Genomic DNA, 24,284 nt, shown 5'->3' with positions numbered 1-24,284 from the left:
ATTGGCAGGATAGCTATGTGCAAAGTGCTGTGGTCAATGGCTCAGTGTCCAGATGGAGATGAGTAATGAGTGGTATCCCTCAGGGTTCTGTACTGGGACCAGTACTTTTTAAGATCTTCATTAGCGACATAGACTGGGCAGTAGGATCAAGTGTGCCTTCAGCAAGTTTGCCAATGACACCAAACTGTGTGGTGCAGTCAACCTGCTGGAGGGAAGGGAAGCCATCCAGAGAGCCTTTGACAGGCTTGAGAGGTGGGCCTATGCAAACCTCATGAATTTCTACAAAGCCAAGTACAACGTCCTGCACCTGGCTCAGAGCCATCCCAAACATCAGTACAGACTGAAGGATGAATGGTTGGAGAGCAGCCCTGTGGAGAATGATTTGGGTGTACTGATAGATAAAAAGCTCGATATGAGCTGCATTGTATTCTTGCAGCCCAGAAAGCCAGTTTTATCAGGAACTATATAAAAGGAAGCGTGGCCAGCAGGTTGAAGGAGCTGATTGTTCCCCTCTATTCAGATCTTGTGAGACCACACCTGGAGCACTGCACTCAGCTCCGCACCTCCCAGCACAAGACCTGTTAGAATGGGTCCAGAGGAAGGTCATGAAAATGATCAGAAGGTTGAAGCACCTCTGCTATGAAGAAATGCTGAGATAGCTGAAATTGTTTAGCCTAGAGAAGAGAAGGTTCTGGGAGACCTTCAATACCTAGAGGAGGCTTATAAGAAAGATTGAGAGAGATTTTAACAAGGACGTATAGTGATAGGACAAAGAGTAATGTTCTTAAACAGAAAGAGGGTAGATTTAGATTAGATATTCAGAAAACATATCTTCACTATGCAGAATAGGTTTCCCAGAGAAGCTGTGGATGTCCCATCCCTGGAAGTGTTCAAGGTCAAGTTGGATGGAACCTTGAGCAACCTGATATTGTGGGAGGTATCTCTGCCCATGGCAGGGGGGTTGGAACTTGATGGTCTTTAAAGCTCCCTTCCAACTCAAACTATTTAAAAATAAATAAATAAATAACAAATCTATGATTCTATTTTACAATCCTATGATAACTCGTTCTAAGAGATTAATTAATTATCACTAGTTGATTTTTGTTGCACAAGTCTGACCAAAATATTTCCAATGGTAAAACTTTTGCTTTCCCTAATGCAAAAACTCAGCGATGTGACAGTTAACACCTGAAGATACCAGGTAATGACTAGATGCAAGTGGAACTTGGACATAAGCTTTCAAATGGGCTTTGAACCCAGTGATGTTTTCTCATGCACTTAGTATTCCCATCTGTAAAGAACAAACACAACCACAATATTTTAACTAGAATTGAACATTTCCTGAAGAAGCTAGACGTAAGAACATTGAAAATTCCAATGGAGAGGAGTTCTCTTTGGTCCTAAGCTCCTCACAACTCTCTTCTGAATCTATGGGAAGGGCTTAAGGAAAAACAGTCATATTATTCCTTCTCTCATTTCTTTCTGTTTTGGCTAACAGCACGTATTGTAGGATTCAATACAGAAATGCTAAAAGATCTATATCAAAGAAGAAGTCCATGATAGGACAGTCATAAAAATATGTTTTCCCATTCCAGTGATTACTGGGATCTTTGTTGTTTTCTCCCCTTAAAAACAAACAAACAAACAAACAAAACACAAACAAAACAAAACAAAAAACACTTTTCTTTCCTTCTTTCCATTTTTATTTCTTATCTTCCTTGTCTTCTCCTATTATTGATTTGTAAATATCTGGAAATTGAATGACAACATTGTTGAGGCTGTCAGGCCCCCTGCTCAAGCTGCTACAGCAGGTTGTCCAGGACCAGCTCCAGTCAGGTTTTAATGTCTCCAAGGATGGAGACTCCACAACCTTTCTGGACAACTTGTTCCAACATTTGACAACCCTCTCAGTAAAGAAAATATTTTTATTTTGTTTAAATTGGAATTTCTTGTATTTCACTTTATGCTCATTGTCCCTGGTCCTGTCACAGGGTACCACAACGAAGTCTTGGGCTCCATCCTCTTTACTCACCTCCATCAGGTGTTTGTCCACTTGTGTAAGATCCCCCAGCAGCTTTCTCTTCCTCAGGCTAAATAGTTTCAGATATCTCAGCCTCTCCTTGTATGTCAGATGCTCTCACTTCTCCATCATCTTCGTGGCCCTAAACTAAAATTTCAACTTAGACATGCTAGAACTGAAGCATGTCATATCACTGGCCACTAATGGAAATAGTGGTATTTTGTCTTAAACAGCAGCTTCAGTTATATATTCTTCCTGAATAACAAATCTTTAAACATTCTCAGTTGGGTCATATGCCATAATGAATGTAGTAGTAAATGGCTCACAAATGGGACATCAGACAAGCACCATTGACCTAGATAAATAAAAGTACTGTGCAGAGACCTGCTGGACCCAGGTAATTACTGCAATTTCCTCCTTAAATGATAGAAAAAGCATCATGATCCCAAAGCTGTTCTTCTAACTAGTGCCTTAAAGGTTATTTTTTTTTCTTCTTCTTCATGTTTATTAAAAAGCTCGTTCTTTTCATAGACTACCTACATTTTAAGAATTATTAGATCTGATTTGAAAAAAGAAATATTGTGATTTTGGGATATGGAGAGAATTATATGTGAATATATATATATATATCAGCATAGAGCAAAATAGTGTTAAATATTTTTCTTTTGTAACCAAATACAGTGAAAAAAAAAAAAAAGGTCATCTATTTTGAGAAGAAAGAGAGTAAATCCCTGGAAGCTGAAGCCTTCATTTTGTAGAGCCAGTCTCCAGCAACATACCTAGATGCATTTCTAACTTTAAGGCATATATTTTCATAATACGTTGGTAGCTACATTGCAACATTGCATTGGATGCTGAAGTTGACATGTTTGAAGTATGTTTTAAGCAGTGATTTAAATTGGAGGTCTAATCCAGGATGGTTTAATCTGAATTTGTTTTTGTGAAGGAAGAAGGTTCACTTAAAGTCTAAGTGAAAGGAGCAGTTCTGATACAATAAAAGTCTAAGTGAAATGTGGATAAGCAGTGGGGGTGGTGAAGAGAATTCATAGGAATTAAGTGTTTGAAGACACAGACTGAAGGAAAAACTGACAAACTATGAATGAATGATATCCATTCAGAATCGTTCTATCCCCATCTGAAAAGCTCCAAAATAGGAAATAAATATTTAAGAACACTGTAAATGATAAATTAGTATATTAGGATATGGTTCATACCTTACATTTTGCAGTTACCAGAGATATTTCCTTTTACATTTATAGATATAACTGGATTTGTATATTCAATAAGCTCTCATTTACAGGAATGAACAATTGCAAAAGCTGAAGCCCATATGGTTCCCAGCGCGAAGACCCTAAAAAAATATCAGAAAAGAATGTAATAGAAAATGTGTTTAGACTTCTGTATAATGTTCTCAACCAGTCTGACCACCTGACTGAATATGTGGGAAAAAGCATAAATAAATAAAACTGTCTCAGTTTAGGCATAATATTTGCTTTATCTAAGTGTCTTACATAAGGACCCAATAGCCAACTGGATGCAATGGAGTCTTACTCTAAGTCTTGTTTCTTTAACACTTTGCATATGCAAGACTCAGCTTTCACTTGAGTAGCTCCTGTGTTAACTTCTGTTTTAGGCATTTGGCTGTTGTCCCTTTAGAACTCAGCAGAAATGACAGAAGTCATTACTGAGTTCTATAGTATACTTTAGAGATATTTGATCAGTAGATCAGTCTCTTTTGTTTGTTTTGTTGTAGCACCTTACATATAACCTCATTACATTAACTCATCATATTGCTTGTAGTTCTTTCAGACTGTATATCCTATTATTCAGTTTCTTGAGCTATAATATATTGAGCATCGCCAAAACTTCCACTCAGTTCAGCTGGTTCCTCTGTTGCCAAATAAAGGTCTGTGTGGAGTTAGTCTCTGAAACACTAATCATTTGGAAGCTATTTACCTGCTACCTATCTCTGTTTTCCATGTAATTAATTGACAACTAAGGCAGAAAATGAACTCCTTAGTGCTGAGTGCCAAAATGTATTCAACTACTTGTGCCTTCTCTTTAGAATACGTAACTGATTTGGACCTGTTTATGTTTCTAACAACGTGCCTCATGCAGTTAAGATAATGCTGGGAAGCTTCCAGTTTATGCTTCATTTTCTTTTTTGCTAAGCACTCACTAATAGAAGTGGAACTTGTAGATTCTGCCTTTTATCAGCAGTTTTACCAACCCAGGCCGATAAATAAAATAAAATAAAATGAAATAAAATAAAATAAAATAAAATAAAATAAAATAAAATAAAATAATAAAATAAAATAAAATAAAATACAATAAAATAAAATAAAATAAAATAAAATAAAATAAAATAAAATAAAATAAAATAAAATAAAATAAAATAAAATAAAATAAAATAAAATAAAATAAAATAAATAAAATAAAAATAATCAGTTCATTATTAAAGTCAAACACTTTAATTTGCCTTATGACACTGGAACCTGTAAAAGGATCATGGTTGTGAGCTCTTCTCTACAACCATAAGTGCTGGAAATGTGTTTTTTTTGCCAGCAGAACTTCAACTTTGATATGGGGAGAACAGAATTCAGCTCCTCAAGATACTAGTTAGTAAGGTCACCTAATAATTTTCTTTTGAAGGTACTGGGGACAATAAACGCTGGTGTCTTTTTAAGAACCATCTCCTACTGCAGCCTTTCAATACCCAGTGGAAGCTTATAAGATGAAGAGAGACTTTTTACAAGGGCATATAGTGACAGCACAAGAGGTAATGATCTTAAATTGGAAGAGGGAAGATTTAGATTAGATATTAGGAAGAAAGTCTTCATGACACAGGCAGTGAGGCACTGGAACATATTTCCCAACGTTGTGGATGTCCCATCCCTGGAAGTGTTCGAGGTCAGGTTGGATGGAGTTTTGGGCAGTCTGAACTTTTGAGAGACGTCCTTGTCCTTATCCTATCAATTATTTTTCAGTGGTCTTGGGAATCTGAAGAGGTCCCATTTGAGTAGAATTTGGTAAATAATGTTCCAATTTTCAAGAAGAGTAAGAAAGAAGACCCCAGTAATTACTGACCTGTCAGTCTCACTTCAGTGCTTGGAAAACAATGATAAAATTATTCTGGGAGTTACTGAAAAACACATGAAAGACAATGTAATTGGTCATAGCCAACATTGTTTCACAAGGGAAAGTCCTGCTTAACTAATTTAATTTCCTTTTATGACAAAGTTAGAGATCTTATTAACTACGAAAAACCAGTAGATGTGATTTTGAGGGTATTTCACCAAATCATTCAACACTGTCTCTCACAGCATCCTTTTGGATAAAATGATCGGCCTACAACTACACAAGTACATAATAAAACAGGTGAACAGTTAGCTGATGGACCAGGCTTAAGGGGGTATAGTAAATGTGGTTACATCAGGATGGCAACCAGACCATAGTGGGGTACTCCAAGGTTCCATTTGAGGGCCAATGTCCTTCAGTGTTTTTCTAAATGATCTGGACACAGGAGGCAAATGCATACCAAGTAAGTTTGTGGATGACTCTAAACTAGGAGGCATTGTTGATTCCCTTAAGGGTAGAGAGGCCTTGAAGAAAGATCTTGACAAGTTAGAGGGCTGGGCAATCACTAACCATGTGAAATATACCAAGAGAAAGCGTCAGATACCACACCTGGGATGGGACAACCCTGGTAATAGGTACAGACTGGGGGACAAGAGGCTGGGGAGCAGCCCTGCAGAAGGGATCTGGGAGTTCAGGTCGACGGCAGGTTGAAAATGAGTCAGCAGTGTGCCTGGGCAGCCAGCAGGTCTGGTCATGTCCTGGAGAGCATCAGGCACAGCCCTGCTGGCTAATAAGGGAAGGGATCGTCCTGCTCTGCTCTGCGCTGGGGCAGCCTCCCCTCCAGTACTGAGTGTAGGCTTGGGCACCACAACGTAAGACAAGACTATTAGTGTCCAAAACAGGATAACAAAGATGGTGAAGGGTCTGGAGAGGAAGAGATATGAGTTGTTGAGGTCACTTGGTTTGTTCAGCCCAGAGCAGAGGAGGCTGAGGGGAGGGCTCAAGGCAGCCTGCAGCTCCCTCACGAGGTGAGCAGAGGGCAGGTGCTGAGCTTTGCTCTCTTGGGACAGTGACAGGACCTGAGGTAATGACATGGAGCTGGGACAGGGGAGGGTCAGACTGGGTGTTAGGGAAAGGTTCTTCTCTGAGAGGGTGGTTGGGCAGTGTATCAGATGATCTTTGTGGGTCCCTTCCAACTTCGGATATTCTGTTTCATTCTATTTTTTTGTTCAGTAGCAGGCTAGATCAGAACTTTGTGTCTTTGAGACCTGAGGTTTTAGGGGAGGTTAAAAAAAAAAAAAAAAAAGGATTCTTGCACAGCTTTTCAGCTTTTCAAGTGTTTTTGAGATGCTGATGTTTCTATAGTGTTGCAGTAATTGTCTTTCTGTATAAATAATGCATCATTAAATATAAGAAAGCATCTCTCTTCACTACCCTGAGATCATTGCCAAGCATTTGAAAAATAAATATGTTCCTCTACAGGTAGATATATATTTATTGCATTGTGTACTATTTCTTCCAAGAGGCTAAAAATCTTTGTCTATCTGATACTTTTTGTTGCCATGTAACATAGAAAAAGAATCTCTGTAATTGCAACTAAATTTTCACAGACATAAACTACCAAAAATGCACAAGACTGAATTTCTGTCTTTCCAGGCTCCCCTTACCTGTTCTGATCAACAGAATGTCTATTTCCTGCCCACATGCCTCTATGCCCGTATTTATCTCTACATATAAATTTGATGAACTTTAGTGGCTAGGTACTGTCAAACTGTTTCACCTTGAAATGGAGATAAGAGTTACGCTTGTTGTCCATACTGAGGTATCTATCAGTGGCATCCATCAGATCTTTTGTGCTAGAAACCATCTGCTTTATTGTCCAGGACTAAATATGGGAAGGTCAGGTGACATCAATGAAAAGTTTATCAGTCAAAACATCATTTCATGCCAAAGTGTATTAGCCATAATAAATACATAATTTATTTATTCTTCTCAGTGGAGGTTTTTTTTTGCAAAGTGGAACACACCAAAACAATTCCTACAGGACTCCTCTCTCCTTCCACCCTAAGCTCTCCTCTTTCACCTACCTATACGATAAAAGCTTTAGTGAGTGCTTCAAAGATGTGGAAAGAGAAAGCTAAGATAATGTTCTATATTTTATTGGCTGTTGTGATGAGCAAGAAAATGGCATGCTGCTGAAAGAAAGGAGAATGGTGGAACAAAGAAATAAATTGGCATAAGCAATCTATGTGTAATGTGGACATGTATTAGAAATGCCAGTATGGACCCCTCATTTTGTTTGTTGTGGTGAGAGAAAATGCAGTTAAAATATTGGAGGGGAGAGAGGACAATGGAAAAGTGAAGGCTTACTGACAGCAATAACACCAGGACTTGTATAGAAAGGGTACGGGGATATTGCAGATTTTGGGCAGCGAAGGGGGAGGGGCACTGAAAAGAATGTACTAGCTTTATGAGCACGTAGAAGTAGTGCGTGTTTTTAGTGTAAAGACATTAATTATTGACAAGATTTTATTTCTTCATAGGAAGCAGGTCCTCATGAATACAGTACAATGAAACAAGTGCACATTTGTGGAATGAACCATTTGACTGTTAACACTACTATTAATTGGGCAAGGTAAACTACTCACATAAAAGCAGAGATGGCCATTAGCCTCACAATTTGGAAGACATAAAAAATAGGAAAACTAGAGCTCACCTTGATTTTGGAGGAGTGGGGTTATATAAATCTAATACAAAGAGACAGAAAAGAAAATAAATACAAAGCAAGTGACACTGAGGGTTATTATTCATGAGACTATCAACTCTGCATTCACATTTCTTGATAGGTAGGAAAATACAGATGAGAAAAGAGTAAACATCTGATACATCAGGCTCAAAACTAAATCTTTAACATTTTTTGGAGTGTGAACACACTTCAGATCAGATAAGATGAATCAAAATTGAGTGCGCACAATGATGATTTCTTATTTGATCACTCAGAGATTGAGAGTTGATGTCAGTGTAGGCATTTCATCATTTTCATAGCACTATTATATCTTGCTTTAGTACCTGAACTCTGTGATAATGAGCAATTTTAATTGCACAGAGAGCTAAAAACATGGTCTAAAATTATGACTTACAGTCTACTGAATCGAAACAAGCAACTTGGAAACACTGAACTGTGAATGAAAAAGTTGGCATGCCTTCAGCTGAAAAGCATCTACACATAGTGCTGATGATTGACCTTGATCTCCTTCAGCTCCACAGCATCCTTTCCACTAAAGGTTTATCCAGCTGAATAATCCTCATGTCCCATGGGACTTACGTCCATCTGATTGTGATTAAGATAGGACTGCTTTTGGCACATCCTCGTGGGGTATGCCTGGTTTTCTGTCAGGAGTACAGCTATAACATTCTTTTCCACATTGCTACGCAAAAGTAGCAAATGGCTCCTGGTCAAAGAAAAAAAGAACTGACTACATGTTTTCTCAGAGCAGTCTAAGGTTGTCCCCTGTTCTTAATTTTAAAGGAATTAAATGCTTTTTCTTACAGTCTTACAATTCTCACGTTAGCATTAAAACCAGTTTCCTGAAAATTCAAAAAGAAGTCCTCAAAAGGTTTTATTTGCTACTTGCTTGCTTTTTTTCAGCCTGGAGAAGAGGAGACTGAGGGGCGGCCTCATGGCGGCCTGCAGCTCCCTCACAAGGGGAGTGGAGGGGCAGGCCCTGAGCTCTGCTCTCTCGGACAGCGACAGGACCTGAGGGAACGGCATGGAGCTGGGACAGGGGAGGGTCGGGCTGGTTGTTAGGGAAAGGTTCTGCACTGAGATGGTGGTTGGGCACTGGGACAGGCTCCCCAGGGCAGTGGTCACAGAACCGAGCCTGACAGAGTTCAAGTGTTTGGACATCGCTCTCGGGCATAGGGTTTGATTTTTGGGTGGTCCTGTGTGGAGCCAGGAATTGGACTTGATGATCTTTGTGGGTCCCTTCCAACTTGGGATATTCTATGAATGTATTCAGAGCAAAAGTCTTTGTTTCTGACTGCTTGGAGAAGGTTTAATAATACTAATTTCCACCAGATGGGCAATTGTACTTACAGCTGAAAAGTCACTTTCTTTTTGAAAACTCAGCACAAAATGTATTTCTTCTAAAGTTCTGATGAAAGTACGATCACAGATTTCTACATAGACCACAGAAAGAAGAGCAAATGGCAAATTTTTTTACTACGAACAATGGAGGTACAAAAGCATCTATCAGGCTCGAAATCAATTGTAAGCAATCAGCCAAATCTTTGTTGTTATTAATTTAGCAACACATTCTTCACAGCATATGCAAAGGTAAATTAGAAAGATATTTCAGCTTAATGAATATCACATTTTAGGGAGTTTTTGTTATTGAGTAGGGTCCTTAGCTGGCAAATTTTGCTAATTTAAAATCTTAATTTCAACTGTAGAGATAAAAATTAATTTGCATATTTTCCTTCTTCTTGAGACATGTTTGCAAAATATGAAGCATTGCAGTGCTTCTAAATGAGAATCTGTTTATTTCTTCCTGCTTTCAGAGACAGGAGTGGAAATAATACAGTTGGCAGAGATTCCAAGTTGTACTATGGCCCTGCTCTCTACAAACACCTACATTATTGTTAACTTTCAGGTAGGAGGAATGGAATTACAATGATGACTCAATAAGGATGATGCATACAAATTCTTGAAATAAATATGTAAGGATTTGTCTAGCCAAGTTCCTTAGGACTCCAACCCTCAAACTGAAAACATCACTTCCACTTCTTCCCTGTTACTATATTCTTTCATGAGCATCAGTTATTAGCTCCTGGTAGAGACAAGGTTAGCTGTATCTTTGCAACATTATTGTGATTTTTCAAACATCTACAAAGATTATTATAATTTCCTTCATGTTATGGTAGCTTAAGCCAGGATTGAGATTACTTTTGTCTACTACTATACCTATTGAAAAAATAAAAATTAAAAAATAATAATGAGAAAATGGATACAGAAGTTACCTTTTCATTAGGATTGCAATTAAGAATATAATTTCATCTACAGGAAAAAAAAAAAAAAAAAAAAAGGAACTATCTTTCCTGATTTTGTTTTTATGCTCTTAGGAGCTAGCCCTCCTCTCCCTGGGAGCTGCTCTTAGGATGAGGCTTTAGTGCTGGTCCCTGGTAGTGTATCAGTAGATGTGGCCTCCCAGTCCTCACCTCGACCCAGACCCACTGGCTGGGCTGCCCAGCTTGACCTCCACCTGCCTTGCCACTGGACTGTGCCTGACCCTGGTCACTTTCTGGCCTGATCCTGTCCTGGCATTGCTGCTGTGCTCTTTGTGGGTGAGCTCACTGCTCACACCAGCCATACAGAGGTTGCATTGCATTGTGGCTCTTTGTGGGTGAGCTCACTGCTCACACCAGCCATACAGAGGCTCAAGGTTCACCTTCTTTTGTGGAGCTGCTGGCCCCCTCCCTGACACCCTTCCGTGTGACTTTTTAAAATGGGTTTAAAAAGGAGCAGAAGGAGAAATTGCAAAATTGAAAAGCATACATAATGTTCTGTCAAAAATATATAGGGCCTCATCACTTTTGATGGAATCTTGCCTATTGGAAAGCTTCAGGCTAAATTTTATACATAAATAAAGAATGGTGAAATTAAGCTAAAGTGGCTAATAAATTGAATAAGCTGTATTTATAAGTGTACTGAAGCAATTTCAACTACATCTGCATTTGTATTAAATTTGTTTTGTGGAAATCAAAATGTTTTATTATTATTATTATTATTGTTATTGTTATTATTGTTATTATTTGGTAAGGAAAAAACTGTAGAAGGCAATGAGTTTTAGTTAACATTTTTACAGACCTTATTGAACATATAAATGCTATGTGTATATTCACAGGTAGTAGTTTTCCACAACTGAAACAAGCTGAACTAGCCAGGGTGATCTACAAACATTAATCCATAATTTTTACTCCACATTTCTAAAAATGACATACGAATTGATTAATTTACATTTAATATATTAAACTACTATAGCAGATCTGTGTGTGTGTGTGTTCTGAGCTAAATTTGATACATTCCGTTCTTATATATTGTTTATAAATTTCTCTTTCAACAATTCATACAGAGTAAGCATTTCAAAAATACTTTAAGAAATTCATTGCAGAGCACAACCATAATCCTAGTAATTGTTTTAATTCTGCCCTAATCCATAAGTGCTTGTTCTATTCAAATGAAGACCTCTGGTGAGTGAATGTCTACATTACCTCATAGAATCACAGAATCACAGAATGATTTGTGTTGAAAGAAACCATAATGATCATCCAATTCCAATCCCCGTGCCATGGACAGGGACACCTCCCACTAGACCAGGTTGCCCAAAGCCTTTTCTAACACTTAAACACTTCCATGGATGGAGCATCCAGAACTTCTCTGGAAAACCTGCCCACTTCTCAGGCCTGTCCTGGTCCCTCTGGATGGCATCGCTTCCCATCAGTTTGTTGATGGCACCACACAGCTTGGTGTCATTGACTCCCACTGTCTATGTCACTGACAAAGATGTTAAATACCACCAGTCCCAATACTGACCCCTGAGGATCACCACTGGTCACTGATGTCCACCTGGACATTGAACCATTGGCCACAACTCTTGGAGTGCTAGCAACCAGCCAATTCCTTACCCACCAAGTGGTCCGTCCATCAAAACCATGTTTCTCCAATTTAGAGACGAGAATATAATGCAGGACAGCATCAAATGCTTTGCACAAATCCAGGTAGATGAAATCAGTTGCTCTTCCCCTACCCAGCAATGCTATAACCCCATTGCAGAAGGCCACCGGATTTTTCAGGCATTATTTGCCCTTAGTAAAGCCATGTTGGCTGTCGCTGATCACCTCCTTATTCTCCATGTGCCTTAGTATAATTTCCAGGAAGATCTTTCCATCCATCTATGCTGCACTGAGGGGGAAAAAAATGGTGGAGGAATGATAATTCTTGCTTTTCTTACTTGGAGAGGAGGCAGGATTGGAAACAATGGCATTTTACCATCATTTTTTATATGAGACCTGAGTTTAGTCTCATTCAATTGGGAGAACAATTCCCTAAAGCACTTACGATATGGTTGTGAATCTTCTAATAAAACTCTGATGAAGTTTGACTTCCAGATGAAACTGGGAATCCCAAAGTAGCCTTAAAATAGAGGAATTATTAAAGGAAAGCTACCAAGATTTTAGCTTACTCCAGAATTGCCATGCGGATGCAGTTTTACTGGCATTTAAAACCTCTGCTGCAATTCTCTGCTTCTGAGCATTTAAAAAAGTCTTCTCCAGCCCTCCACCCAGTGAGGAACGTTTATAATGTATTGTTTTCTTAATGAGCTACCAAGAATTAGCAAGTTAAGCCTTCACAGATGGCTATGCAAAACCTTACAAAAAGCTGAATCACAGAATCACAGAATTGAAGGGGTTGGAAGGGACCTCGAGAGATAATCGGGTCCAACCCCCCTGCCAAAACAGGTTCCTTAAAGCAGGCTGCCCAGGTAGGCGTCCAGATGGGCCTTGAATATCTCCAGAGAAGGAGACTCCCCAACCTCCCTGGACAGCTTGTTCCAGTGCTCTGTCACGCTCACTGTGAAGAAGTTCTTTTGCATGTTCGTGCGGAACTTCCTGTGCTCCATCTTGTGGCCATTACCCCTTGTCCTATCCCCACAGACCACTGAAAAGAGGTTGGCCAAATCCCCCTGTCTCCCACACCTCAGGTATTTATACACATTGATGAGATCCCCTCTCAGTCTTCTTTTCTCCGGGCTGAACAGACCCAGATCTCTCAGCCTTTCCTCATAGGGAAGATGCTCCAGGCCCAGTATCATCTTTGTGGCCCTCCGCTGGACTCTTTCCAGGAGATCGCTGTCTTTTTTGTACTGGAGAGCCCAGAACTGGACACAGTACTCCAGGTGAGGCCTGACCAGGGCAGAGTAGAGGGGGAGGATCACCTCCCTTGACCTGCTGGCCACGCTCCTTTTAATGCAAGCTAGGATCCCATTGGCCCTCTTGGCCACGAGGGCACACTGCTGGCTCATGGTCAACCTGTCATCCACCAGGACCCCCAGGTCCTTCTCCTCAGAGCTCCTCTCCAGCAGGTCGTCCCCCAGCCTGTACTGATACGTGCGGTTGTTCCTTCCCAGGTGCAGGACTCTATACTCTTACTAAACCTCATTTGGTTTCTTCCTGCCCATCTCTCCAGCCTGTCCACGTCTCGCTGAATGGCAGCACAGCCTTCTGGTGTGTCAGCCACTCCTCCCAGCTTTGTGTTATCAGCGTACTTGCTGAGGGCAGACACTATTCCCTCATCAAGGTCGTCGATGAAGATGTTGAACAGGACCGGACCCAACATCGACCCCTGGGGAACGCCGCTAGTCACAGGTCTCCAGCCAGACTCTGCGCCACCGATCACCACCCTCTGAGCTCGGCCAGTCAGCCAGTTCTCAACCCACGCCTGTGCACTCCTCTATCCCACACTTTCTCAGCTTTGCTATTAGGATGTCATGGGAGACAGTATCAAAAGCCTTGCTAAAGGCAAGGTAGATGACATCCACTGCTCTCCCCCCATCTACCCAGCTGGTGATGCAATCATAGAAGGCAACGAGGTTGGTCGAGCATGACTTCCCCTTGGTGAATCCATGCTGACTACTCCTCATAACATTCTTCTCTTCCAATTGCTTGGAGATGGCATCCAGAACAAGCTGCTCCAACACCTTTCCAGGGACAGAGGTGAGACTGACTGGCCTGTAGTTTCCCGGATCCTCCTTCTTGCCCTTCTTGAAGACCAGAGTGACACTGGCTATCCTCCAATCTTCAGGCACCTCTCCAGTCCTCCAGGACCTTTCAAAGATGATAGAGAGCGGTTCGGCCATCACCTCCGCCGACTCCCTTAGCACACATGGATGCATCCCATCGGGACCCATGGATTTGTGTGTATTGAGCCCACTCAGATGCTCCCGAACCACCCTCTCATCAGCCAGGTGGGAGCCCTCCATTTCCCAGACCCTTTCTCCTCCTGCCAGGGTCGAGGAGTCCCAGGGAAGAGTCCCTGAAGCAAAGACTGAAGCAAAGAAAGCATTCAGTATCTCCGCCTTCTCGGCGTCTCCTGTTACCAGGACACCCTCCTCGTTCAGCAAGGGACCCACATTATCCCTAGTCTTCCTTTTACATACTTAAAAAAACCCTCCTTATTCTCTTTTATCTCTTTTGCAAGCCTCATCTCTAGGTGGGTTTTAGCCTTCCTCGTCGCGTCCCTGCAGGCCCTGACAACACTGCTATATTCCTTCCAAGAGGACAGGCCCTTTTTCCACATTTCATAGACCTTCCTCTTCCTTTTGATCTTATCGATGAGCTCCTTGCTCATCCACGCAGGTTTCCTGCCCCCCTTCCCCGATTTCCTACTCTTAGGGATGCACCGATCCTGAGCTTGGAAGAAGTGCTGTTTAAGTGTAGCCCAGCTCTCACAAGCACTTTTGCCTTCTAGCAACCTAGCCCATGAGATACTCCCAAGCAGATCCCAGAAGAGGTCAAAGTTGGCTCTTTGAAAGTCCAGAGTAGCAATCCTGCTACTAGCCTTCCTTCTTCCACCAAGTTCCATCCTGAACTCCACCATCTCATGGTCGCTGCATCCCAAGCTGCCCCCAACCTTCACATCCCTAACAAGCCCATCCCTGTTGGTAAGGACAAGGTCCAGAAGCACCCCCCGCCTCACCGGCTCCTCCAACACCTGCATCAGAAAACTGTCTACAACGCATTGTAGGAACCGTTTGGACTGCACATGCCTGGCTGAGTTGCTTACCCAACAGATGTCTGGATAATTGAAGTCCCCCATGAGAACCAGCGCCCGTGATTGTGAGGCTACTACCAGCTGCTTGTAGAAGGCCTCATTGACCTCCTCCTCCTGATCTGGTGACCTGTAGTACACCCCCACAACAGTGTCCCCCATACCAGCCCACCCCTTAATTCTCACCCACAAGCTCTCCACTTGCCCTTCACCCTCCCCCAGGTGGAGCTGGGTACACTCTAATTGCTCCCTCACGTAAAGGGCAAACCCACCCCCTCGCTTCCCCAGCCCGTCTTTCCTAAAAAGGACATAGCCCTCCATGACAGCGTTCCAGTCATGCGAGCTGTCCCACCACGTCTCTGTGATCGCAACGAGATCGTGGCCTTGCGACCGAATACAGATCTCGAGCTCATTCTGTTTATTTCCCATGCTCCACGCATTGGTATACAGGCACTTCAGGGAAGCAGCAGGCACAGTTACCCCTGGAGGGATGCAAGAAGAAGATTCCCGACGGGGTATCGGGATCATTACCTTCTCTGAGGAGCCCTCAGACAATCCTAGGGGACAACTCAGAGGTTTTTCCCTACTATCTTCAACAGTGACAGCAGTGACAACTTCCCCCAGCCCTTCTCTGTTACTTTTAGCTCCCGTCCCTTCCCCCGTCAAACCTAGTTTAAAGCCCTGCTAACCAGCCCAGAGAGCTTGCTCCCCAACACACTTGTGCCCTGCTTGCTGAGTTGGAGTCGGTCATCAGCCCACATACCTGACTTCTCAAAGGACTGCCCAAGATCGAAATACCCAAATCCTTGGTCCAGACACCACCCCCTCCGCCAGTCATTTACCTGTCCCGTTCTCCTCCTTCTTTCTGGGTCCCGGTCACCCAGCAGGAGGACAGAGGAGAACACTACCTGCACCCCTGATCCCTTCAACAACCTTCCCAGGGATGCAAAGTCCTTTTTAATATTCCTCATTTTTCTAGTTGCAGCTTCCTGGGATCCAACCTGAATGACAACAAGAGGATAGTAGTCCTCCGGTTTAATGAGCTGCGGCAGAGTCTTCCTAACGTCTCTGACACGTGCCCCAGGAAGACGGCACACCTCTCTGGATAGGTTATCTGGGCGACAAATGGGAGCCTCAGTGCCCCTCAGCAAGGAGTCTCCAATCACTAGGACTCTCCATTCTTTTTTTGTGGCACTGGTTGTGATGCAGTGCCCCGTCCGGCCCCAATCCCTATGGCCAGTACTTCCCCCAGTCTTGACACACTTCTCAGGGTTGCTTCCCGGGTTCAGACTACTGTCCAGACCCTCAACCTCTTCCTTTTCCTGCCTGAGAGCCTCAGATCTATTACCCAGGGACGCTGTGGGGGCTGGTGGCACCGTGGGTGTCGGGGGCAAACGTCTCTTTCTGTTTCAAGCTGAGACGAGGGTCCAGCCCCTTTTCTCTTGTGGGTGGTCAAGCCCTCTGTACTGCATGTGACCAGCTGGGTCAGCTTCTACCCCTTGCAGGGACTTAGGAGGGGGCTGCTGGGCATCAGCAGGGGCAGGTTGACACCTCCGATCTGTCACCCTCAGGAGCCCCTCAGGCTGCGGATTTCTTGCTGCAGCCCAGCCACCTGCTCGAGGAGTTCCTTAATCAGGGCACACCTGCACCCATGACAGCTCTCTCTTCCCTCAGGACCCAGGTGGGTCTCCAGATTCTGGAGCTCCCCACAGTCACCTGTCTGGACTGCCACTTCCCCCCCTCAGGGGATCCACCTGAGTGCCCACATGAGCCCAGTCGACCACTGCTTCAAAATTCCCCCATGGAGTTTTGGCACACATCACTGATTCCTCCTCCTGCTGTGCAAAGATATCAGGGAGAAAAAATACACGTACCTTTTTGTTGTACCTTTTTTAAGTTGTATCCCATTTGATGTATGCATCCTTACATTTTAGACTATGCTACTCACAAGCATGAACCCAACAGCTGCCAGGATCACCTGTTAGCAGGTAAAAAATATCTAAAGTATAACATTCCAATCTAGGGGGAACACATATTCTGGTGAACACTAAACCACCTCTATCTTATTGGTTGCATTCAAATTACAGCTTAGGTTGCCCACATTTTCCACTAATTTGCTTCTCCACATTTTTTTTCGCATTTTATGTGAGCCGAGGAAACACATCTAATATGCAAAGCCAAGAATTAATTGTTCAACTAATTAAAGAATGCAAAGTCTAATCAAGGAATGATGCTAGCACAGCTGCAATGACATTAACATATGGTTAAAATAATTCTACTATTAAAGCTCATTCACCATAATAAAATTAAAATTGATACACAAACTTTCCAGGACCAATCTCTTTCTGTGGTGCTGTGCTCACTCTTCTGTTCCCAAGATCCAACACCAGTTTGGGGATGTTTCATCAGCTTAGGATGACTCATCAGCATCTGAGGCTTTTGCTGGGAGGAGCAGGATATCACGGAAGGGGGTTTCTTCCTTGTCACTTCTGGAACCACTTAGATCTGTCTTGTGTGGCTGCTGACACAGTTCTCTTACTTGATCTTCACTGATTCACAAATCCAGTTAACATCCACACTTTTACCATATATCATTTGCCAGGTATGTGCTTTTAGTTCTGTTATCCAGAAATCTAGCTTTACCTGCTTCCCAAGACTGCATTATTTCAATGACCAGCAACGGATCACTGGTGAGCTGTCTGTAGCCATGGACCTTTGATATCCTCCTGTACCACAGCTGCAAGCTGTCTTTGTTATCCTTCAATGCCTGTAACCCTTCCAAACTGTAATTTCATTCCAGTGTCACAGATCGTTTTGCACGAACAACCTGTTATTACTATCTACTGATAGAGAGAGATGAGTAGCACAACTGTACAAATCTACACAAAAGCTAAATCAAATTTAGTAATAGTTATGTGATTATTAAACATTTGTTGTTTCTGCTAAACAAGTAGGAAGATAGCACCAGGTAGGTGACAAAAATCAAGAAAAAGCCTGAAGAAACAAAAGGTCTTCATTTTTAGCTTAGCACAAAGCCCGTGACTTGTCAGTAATATGGCAAAGCCATACTCACTGGGCTACACGGTTATACACTCAATTGCTTAAAAAACTGCCTGTAGGAACCACGAGCCCCCATTAACCTTGATACACAATTAGAACTTCTGACTTTTCCAAGCTAGAAACGAGATTAAAATCCAGTCACTGACTGACAGTCCTAGAGTAAGAAAAACAGTTTGGAGGCAGAAAACATTTTTTCCCATCCATTTTAGGTAAAAAGAAAAAAAGTTAATAAATCTGTCTTGCTTTGAGATTTTCTTGCCATATCAATGAATCAAATGGCAAAAGTATAAATATAGGTACAAACTGTAAAGTCACTTTTATATTCAGGACTTTGTTACACCTAATGAATCATATTTATGAGCATTCAGCTATCAGAAATACCTCTTTAGCTGCTGGTGGGAACTATGTATCTTTATTAAGAGTGCAATTTCTTTCCAAATTCTGACTAAATTAAAATAAATGAATAAATATAATAAATGCATTTTTTCAGTATGCACCAAGTGTCAGATACATCAACGTTTACATGACTCCATCACCAGGAAAATATTATCATTATTAAATCTATTTTTTTTTTTTTTAAATTAGCTATACAGCTGGGAAACCAAGCATTTGCAACAGTAGGACTCAAAAAAAAAAAAAAAAAAAAAAAAAAAGATTCAAACAAGCCAAGTGAATCTGTGTAGCATCAAGTGCAAAATCATAGAATCACCAAATGACTGAGTTTGGAAGGGGCCTCTGGAGATCACCTGGTCCAAGCCCCCTGTTCAAGCAGCAGCACCTATTGCAGGTTGCCCAGGAAAGTTTCATATTATTAGATTCATATATGAAAAGCATGTCTCTGCCCCCTACTTTCCATATGACTGAATTCAAAGTATGAAAAGCATGTACAGGAATAGTGTAGCCACCAGGACCAGGGAGGTGATCATCCCCCTGTACTATGCTCTGGTGAGGCTGCACCTTGAGTACTGTGTTCAGTTTTGGGCCCCTCACTACAAGAAGGACATCGAGGCCCTGGAGCATGTCCAGAGGAGGGCTACAAAGCTGGGGAAGGCCTGGAACACAAATCCTATGAGGAGCAGCTGAGGGAACTGGGGCTGTTTGGTGTGGAGAAGATGAGGCGCAGGGGAGACCTTATTGCTCTCTACAACTACCTTAAAGGAAGGTGCGGGGAGCCGGGCGTCAGCCTCTTCTCACAGATGACTAGTGATAGGACAGGAGGGAATGGCCTCAAGTTGTGCCAGGGGAGGTTTTGTTTAGAAATTAGATTTCTTCTCAGAAATAGTAGTCAGGCATTAAAATGGGTTGCCCAGGGAAGTGGTGGAGACACCATCCTTGGGGGCACTTAAGGAGCAAATATCACGCCAGTCTTCAGAAAGGGCAAGAAGGAGGACGCAGGCAACTACAGACCAATCAGCCTCACCTCCATCCCTAGAAAGGTGATGGAATAGCCTCATCCTGGATTTCATCTCCAAGCATATGGTGGATAAGAATCATAGAATAATTAGAGTTGGAAAAGACCTCCAAGATCATCTGGTCCAACCATCCCCCTACCACCAATATCACCCACTAAACCATGTCTCTAAGCACCAAGTCCAACCTTTCCTTAAGCATCCCCAAGGACGGTGACTCCACCACTTCTCTGGGCAACCCGTTACAATTGATTCTGTGAAAGGTTGGATGTCTTGGACCTTGGAGGTCTTTTCCAACCCCAACGATTCTATGATTCTATGTCAGATAACTAGACCTGATGACCCATTATTGCCCATTATCTGCGTGACTCAAAATCCAGGCCAATAGGGATCAGACATAGGAAAGAGAGATCGTTTCCATCTCCAGCACCACTGAAGATGACAGAAGTCTTTCTACTGATGAAAATGAGCAGAGGTCTGGCATTCCATCGGGTTCCTCTCCAGTGATACTGCTATGCAGGCTGTCAAACAGTGCCAGACAGAGTGCTAAGATGTGCCCTCAATATGAGGAAGAGGGTGAATCATTTCTAACCTGATTTACAGTCCATTCTATGGCTTATTGGCCCCTATTAAATCAAATGCAGTCGGTTCATGACAGACTCATTGGTACTTCAATTCTGGATCCCCCGTCACAACAAACATAAGAATAACCCACCATGGTGAGTTGACTTTTATTTTTTTTTTCAGACCTTCATTTATGCATTACACCCTGAAGAAAACAGATGAGGTTATCCATCTGGAAACTGATAAAACCCTAAGATTTGATTGTTTTAAGATCTGTCACAAATATATATATATATATATTTTTTTTTTCCTTGAAAGTATACGGAAAGTCACCTCCAGGAATAATACTTGTTGACAAATCAGAGAGCCTTTCAATAAACATTCAATGGACGTGACAAACACGTAAGATAGGATTGGCTTATAACTAAATTTCTCTTCAGCTGTTCTTGTGAAAAGAGCCTAACTGCTACCACAGACAGGGCTACAGCCTTTGCCTTGTTACTAATGGCACTTGAGGCAGAAAGAGGAGTTTTCATCTTTGGATATGATCGTGAATTCTGAGAACACTACACTAAATAGTTTCCCAGCATGGACCTATGTGTTGCAGGTAAACATTTGTCTGTAATTTGAACTCTAATATCATGTAAATACAAATGCAGATCACACTGATGGGCACTCTCTGTTCAACAGAATTTACAGTAAATTATGTCCTTGTTTTGACTGCTAGTTCTGGTGTAATTAACACTAGTAAATCTCCAGTTAAATATGTTTGGATGAATGATGAGCACCAGTAGCATAATGACATCTCACAAGAATACACGCTTCAGCTGTAAAGCAACATCTTGACTATGTGTACTCTCACAGGCATCTCTCTGATGGCAAGAAAATCTCCACCAGCTCACTAACTTCACGTATACAAAGGGGTGTTCCAGTAGGGTGATGTATCTGAATTTAACTGATATAGATTGACTTGCGATGTCTTCCAAGGACTGTGATATCTGTAGCATTAAATTTGCTGTGACATTTTATGTGGCTTTCCCAACAAAATTTTGTAAAGGAAGAAGAAAGATATGCAAATAAGAATGTTATAGAATACTTAATCTATTAATTAAGGGTATTATTGAGTTATTACTTTATAAATCAATTTAAGAAATGAAGAACTATTAAAACAATTGTACTCAAAGCTTCCAGTCAAGATGGATGACACATTAGTCCTGTTTCAGAAGCACAAGTGAGCATTTGGCTTCTGTCCCACAGACTCATTTTTCTCATTATAGATATACATATGTTTTTAGACACAGATAGAGAAGAATGGAGATTCAGCACCAGAATTATGGCAGTCAATTCATTCTACTCACCCAAATACCTGACAGAACTTTGCAAGAAAGACAAATACTGAATTTTTAAGGTGGTAAATGGAAATAGAAACCTTTTGGTGCAGTTTGGATGTGAAGCTCAAGCCTCCTGACAAGAAAACCAATAGCCTTCTTAACAAGACAATACTGCCTTGTTTAAAGTACACCAGATGCAAGTGAACAATGCACCTGCTGTCAGATCATTTCTGAGTGTGCATCTGGAGTTTGTGCTCCAAGCACAACCTGCAGCGTTCCACATTCTGCCAGCACAATTCAGGCAGTGAGTCCAAGGAACATCCAAGGAACGCACACTGGCACAAACAATATAGTCATAGACATGTTCTTTATAACTAAGCCTTCACCATCTGTTCCAGCCTGTGAATGGAGTGAAAATAAACATAACTCACAAAGCAATCATGGTATAAAAAGTAAAATATAAGTGATTTAACTCTATGTCCATTATTCAATATATTTGTCGTGCCTTCATTTACAAACATTTCAAACATAAAACATGAAAGCACTTTTCTTCCCCAACAGTTATGTAAGAAACCCCAAATACCTTTTTTGTATCTTCTCCAACCTTAAGGGAAAATTTAAGGATGTGCTCATAAAATAACTTTTCCTTCTGCTGCCTAAATTTAATGTGCTGAAATATAAGACATTATTCAGCATGCTTCTTATTTTCTGAGCTGCTAACAAAAAACAGTATTCAACAGCCCAATACGGAGTACATCAGACTGGATGTCAGACCCCTCAGAGGTAAATGCTAAAAGGACACGATCCTCTCTTAAAAAAATCTCTGTTGCTCTGTTCCCTATTATAAATTATTTATTTAATTAATTAAAGCATTCATTCAGCAGTTGGTGTGTTGAAACAACTGCTCAGTGTGCTCACCAACATTGTCTCATGGTCCGCTTATCTGTATTTACCTGCCTTACAGACAGGTTATAGCATCTTTGTATGCTGGACTAAATGGCCTGCGTTTTTATGCCAGCTCTCAAAATTGGCTCTACTTCACAACCAGGTATCCAGGTGGCATTGCACTAAAAGAAACAGCAACTATTGGTCTAATTTTACTAATTAAGTAATAAAAAACAATAAATTCTCCATCTCAGTTACACAGTATGAAGGAACCATTATCCAAAGATGCACACTACCAAACCTCCTCACTAATTTGGCAGCTGCTCAAATACCTAGTACAGTGGTAAACAGCTAAACTAGAGAACACAAGGTGGAGTTTCATGTCAGCCTCCCTGCACAAAAACCCTAAATCAGGAATGCTGTTCAACAGGGGATAACAGTAGCTGGAGGTCCCAACTGGCCCAATTAAACAAAGAAGATTAGGCATCAAACTTCTGTCCCTGTGTGTGTCTTCTACCATTACAGCTTCACTTACCTAGTGAAAAATCTGGTTACTGAGGAAAAATGGGCATGAAATGTAGAAAATATATGTTGCAGACTGTTGCTGTACACAAACATTCTTATCAACACAACAAAGACAAAATGAGGAGATTGCAGAGGCCATGCAAGAGTGGTAGATCTAATGTTTTTAAAGGGAATGTTAACATTTTTCTGTCAAATACAAACCCATTATTTGGTATAATGTAATGCTATGTGCACCTAACATGCAGAACAGTTTTCTAAACCTTCATTCTGTTAAATGATTAAAGTGATTATGATGGTGCTATTGTAGTCTTTTATGAAACAATAGCCAGTTTTCAAGTCAATAAACTATGAGGCCACAGGTTTCATTGCAGGGAAGAAACAGTCTTATGTGAGCATGATACCACATAAACTTTTATAAAGTTCATAAATCAAGATACTCCCATACTACATGAGATACTCCCAAGCAGATCCCAGAAGAGGTCAAAGTTGGCTCTTCGAAAGTCCAGAGTAGCAATCCTGCTACTAGCCTTCCTTCTTCCACCAAGTTCCATCCTGAACTCCACCATCTCATGGTCGCTGTATCCCAAGCTGCCCCCAACCTTCACATCCCTAACAAGCCCATCCCTGTTGGTAAGGACAAGGTCCAGAAGCACCCCCCGCCTCACCTCACCATCACCTTTTTGATGAGTTCCTCATATCCTTCAGATTTTAAAAATAACTTCTGACAACAGTTTTCTTATCAATTTTTTTGATTCCTGGTTTCACCTGTAGAAAATATTCAAGAAACTCTTATCTTTTACACTATGGTATGCTTTAATTGGATGTTAGGGAATAGGAAGATATAACCCTATCATCCGTGGAACTATTTTGAGTATCACAATAATTGTGGTCTTGTACTGATGTACTATCAAGCATTCTTATTCATTGCATCAGCTTTTCTCTTGGGTGATTTCATTGCCAAAACTGCCTTTATCTCCAAAGGCTATCATCAAAGTACCCCTTTGCCAGACATGGATGGACTTTCTTTGACTCTATTATTCATTACATGTCCAAAATTTCCATTTCTATGCTGATGAATCTGGTTTAACTTGCATGTGAATCTGTGTTGCAATTGTAAACCGAGACCAAATTTCATTGTTTCCCAGACATCAAACAATGAATGAATTTGTTCAAAGTAAAACCAGTGTGGTGTTATAAAAACATATGAAATTTGTGTCAGTTTATAACAATTTAATCAAAGGAAATTTAGCTTTTAATTTTTTTCCTTCCAGTTCTAATGCAAATTTGGTAGTGTTTAATCAGAGTTTGCTCTGTTTCCTATAGAGACCTACTGCACTTTTACTTTCTTTTCCTGTGGGACTCAGGACTTTCGTTTTTCTCAAAACTCAGAATTGGTAGAGAATTTGCTCAGGAGAGTGGGTGTTGTTGCCTCTCTGTGGAAGTTTTCCTTTATTATTTCTTTATTTATTTATTACACAAGAAAAAAATAAAGTGGTATTTGTAGTTGGAACAACTCTGCGTGAATTGTGTGATGCCTTTTCTAGGACACTGTTCTTTCCCATGCTGGCACAATAATTCCCTCTTCC

The sequence above is a fragment of the Anser brachyrhynchus genome (genome assembly GCF_964034855.1).
Source record: "Anser brachyrhynchus genome assembly, chromosome: Z".
NCBI lineage: Eukaryota > Metazoa > Chordata > Aves > Anseriformes > Anatidae > Anser > Anser brachyrhynchus.
Note: the sequence above shows the minus strand (reverse complement) of the source record.